The sequence below is a fragment of the Impatiens glandulifera genome, chromosome 8 (assembly GCF_907164915.1).
Source record: "Impatiens glandulifera chromosome 8, dImpGla2.1, whole genome shotgun sequence".
Classification (NCBI taxonomy): domain Eukaryota; kingdom Viridiplantae; phylum Streptophyta; class Magnoliopsida; order Ericales; family Balsaminaceae; genus Impatiens; species Impatiens glandulifera.
In genome coordinates this window covers 6116324-6120660 of record NC_061869.1, presented here as the reverse complement: position 1 = coordinate 6120660, position 4337 = coordinate 6116324, and positions in this window count along the sequence as shown.

Below are 4337 nucleotides of genomic sequence, written 5' to 3'. Positions count from 1 at the left end.
ACTTGCAACCTAACAAAACAAGTACAACCCTTTAACAAACTAGGCTAACAACACTTTATATTTAAGATTAACACCAAATTTGATGAACGCGAGACATTTTAACAATAAAAGTTCAATTTTTTAACTAACTAATCTATATATATAATGATGCTTAATTTTTAAAGTGTCTGGATTGTTGGGTCGAGAGCTGTGGTTAATTTGAATATTTATGTGAGAGTAAATGAATACTTGGGTCGGATTGTGGGTTGATCCGTCCATAAACTTAAAACGGTTAAAAATAAATTTAAAAATGTTATTTGTAGGTTTCGAACTTGCAACCTAACAAAACAAGTACAATCTTTTAACCAACTAAGCTAACAACATTTTATGTTTAAGATTCAACACCAAGTTTTATGAACGCGAGACATTTTAACAATAAAAGTTCAAATTTTTAACTAACTAATATATATATATATATATAATGATGCTTAATTATAAAAGTGTCTGAATTGTTGGGTCGAGAGCTGTGATTAATTTGAATATTAATGTGAGAGTAAATGGATACTTGGGTCGGATTGTGGGTTGACCCGCCCATAAACTTAAAACGGTTAAAAATAAATTTAAAAATGTTATTTATAGGTTTCGAACTTGCAACCTAACATAACAAATACAACCTTTAACTAAATGTGATTGAGATGTGGTTTTTTCGAGAGATAATAGACCAGTATTATTTGAAAGTGGTTAAAGAAATATGAATCAAATATTTAATTGACCAAAGTGTGAGGTCACGATGTTAATTATTAAAAAATATGAATCAAATATTTGATTGACAAAGTGAAAATGTAAAGTCACGAAATGAGAGATTATTCAGAAAAAATATGTGATGAAACATGTGAGAAAATAAGTTGTTTTATCGAAGTGAATAAAATGTGGAATGAAAGCGTTATATTTTTTATTTTAATAATTTTAAACATTGAATAACTATTATTATAATTTTTTTAATTTATTTTATTTTTATCCTTATGATTGTGTATCGTACGAAAATTTTCCTAGTTTACCTAAAAACAAATAATATTCAAAAACCCAACTCAAGTTAATTATGAGCTAGTTTAATTCTAGTTTTTTTATATTAATAGTATTAGGCTTATTTGAATTAATAATGTTGTGGTATTTGATAGGTTAAATCACTTCTAACTTATATTATTAATTTGTTTCAACTTATCAAATTCAATTACATTTAATTTTAATTATTTGCGATACCTTATTAATTCAAACTACTTTAACAACTTTTTAAAAGCTTTCTTGACTTTTATAAGATGAACTTATTTTAATACTCGGGGAAGCACGTGCTATAATCTTAGATGGTCTGATTGTCCATTCTCTCTGATCCACTAGTTGGGGAAGCACGTGACAAAATGAAACCTATTGTTTCAAGTGGAGTAAAAAACATGTTTGATTTCAAATAATATATTTAAACTATTTAAATAATTTTGATATATATTATAAAATGTTAAATTATCTACCTTAATAAATTAAAGACCACAACCTTTATTAAACATCACAGTTTTAATTCGCACTAGTTTGATATTTTTGATTATTTAAAAAATTTTGATTTAAGGATTGAGATATTTTTGATAAAAAAATTTAAAAATATTAATATATATTAATAATTTTCTATTTTATAAATAAAATAAAAAATATTTTAATCAATAAATTAATAAATTAAGTAATTTTATTTATTATGTTAGAGAGGTTGTTTACAAAAATGTGACTTGAAGACTGCCAAATATTAATTTGGGTCTATTTTAATCTTTAGTTTTTTTTAGGTCTTTAAAAAAAATATAACCTTCACTTGGAGCTGGTTTCATATAAGGTTATTTGGAATTATTTATGTTTTTTAAAATGGTAGGATAAAAAAAAGGTCATTTTGAGTTGGTTGAATTACATTAATATCGTTTTTTATTTAAAATTTCAATTTCAATTTTTATAAAAATAAAAATAAAGGTATTTTGATAAATTGAATGATTAAAAAAAATAAGATATGATATGTATTTTTTTAATACCCAAAATCAAACAAAGTTTTTAATTTATCAATAAAAATATTCATCCTTGACCTTTATTTTATATAATTATAAATCATTAAACTTTTAAGAATATTTTAACAAAATAATTTAAAACAACATATTTGTTTTTTTTTAATAAAAAACATCAAATTAAGTTATTTTTAAAAAACCTAAATTTTACTTATAAAACCCTAATATCTCTCACAATAATATTAATTTGGTTGTTAAAACGTCCAAAGTTGAATAATAACTGGTCACACTTTTAGTCTTTCATTCATCGTACAATTAAACCGTCCATAGAATATGTGGATACAAATTAAAGATGTCAATATTAAATATTAAGGGCCAACAAGAAATTAAAACAAAATACTCAACTTATCACATGTTCATTTCTTATCTATCCATACATTAACTAATGGTCCCAAATAAAAAAGAACACATTGAATAAAATATAATAAAAATATTATTTTGTTTAGAATAATAAATATAACAATTTTAAGTTCAAAGTCATTTGTTTAACACGATATTATTTGTATTTTATTTATTAGTCACAATTTTATTAATATTTTTTTCAAAATTAAATTTTCGCTATGCTTCTCGAGAATAATTTGGTATCGAATTTGTCTGATAAGAACGGACGAGATCATTCAGTATAAATATTAGTTTTGAAATATAATGTTTATTTAATAACTTACACATTATGAAATGCCCAAAAACTAAGACTTATATTATTAGAAGTAATTCAGGATAGAAATATGAAGATGGGGAGAAATATAAAGACAAAACTTACCTGGTTGATTTTAAACCAAAAGTTGAGATTCTTAAATTCCCTTTTGAGTTTAAATTGCTTATTGAACTAGAGGAAAAATGCATTAAAGAATGGGAAAATGTAATTGTTGGGAACCACATAAGTATGAATCGTGTATTTTTTTTAGTCACTAATGATGTTTTGTTAAAACAATGGGAGCATATGAGACTGAAAAAGGTATCAGCAAATATCCATGATCTCTATTTCTTGAAATTCAAGCAAAGAACAAATATGGAAAGTATTCTGAAATTGAGACACACATATGTTGGGTCAAACTGTATGAAGCTAGAAAATAGTCCGAAGGTATGAACTTACTCAACAAACCGAAAGAAACAACTCAAATTTGGTTCAAACTAAGGAACATTCAAGCTTATATGTATAACGTAGAAGCACTTAGCCATTTTGCTAGTCTCTTGGGAAATCCATTATATATGGACCCAATAACGAAGGAAATCGAACACATCACATATGCTAGGATAAGCATTAAAGTGCATTCTAGAAACACTTTACCAACAAAGATGATAATAGTTGATAAAATAGGCAAACCCACAGACATGGATATTACGTATGAATGGAAGTCAAATAGATGTACGTTCTGCAACACTTTTGAACATTCCAATAATGAATGTGCAAAAGCAATTGAAAAACAGAAGGAAAAGCCAAAACTTCAGGAGAAAAATGAGGGAGCTAAAACTGAAGAATCTGACAATCAGAATGAGGAAGCTAAAGATGTAGATGTAGATGATGGGAATTATGAAGAATAAAAGGAAATGAAAGATGAAAAATTAGAGAAAGAAGAAGATGAATAGTTAGAGGAAGGAAGTGATAGGAATGAAGTGGATGATAATGAAGAGGTAACTTTGAAAGTAGACCGAAACAAGTTAAACAAAAATGAAGCAAAGGATTGTGAAGGTAAATGTGAAATTACTAAAATACTGAAACATAATTCTTTTTATCAGATTAGTGTTGACTCCTCTAAAGCAAAACTGATCTAAGGGAATTAAATCAATGCTCACAAACAATCATCATCAAATGCAACAGTTCAATTACCAATAAAGAAGTATAGAGTCAAACAGATGATTAGAAAAAGTTGGTGGGCTGCGAGAGCAGCAGATTGGAATCCGAAAGTAGCGGAAATGATATTGGTTACATTGAACAAGAATGTTTTTTTGTTTGTTTCTAATCAGATACTCTAAGGTCGTTTGATTTTTTTAATCAAAACTAGGGTTTGTCTAACTTTGATAATTGATCATTTCTCCCACTTTTGAGTTCTTAATGAAATGACGTTAAACTATTTTCCAAAAAAAAAAACTTACACGTTTCATTGTCATTAATAAAATTTTGTCCAACCCATTAAAGAATAGAGAAATGATAGAGAGAGTGAGAAAATAATGAAAAAAAATCTAGGGAAATGACGTGTCATCCCTTGAGTGGATAAAATTTAATAACAGGGAGAATTTTCAAAATTTTAATGATAACACATCATT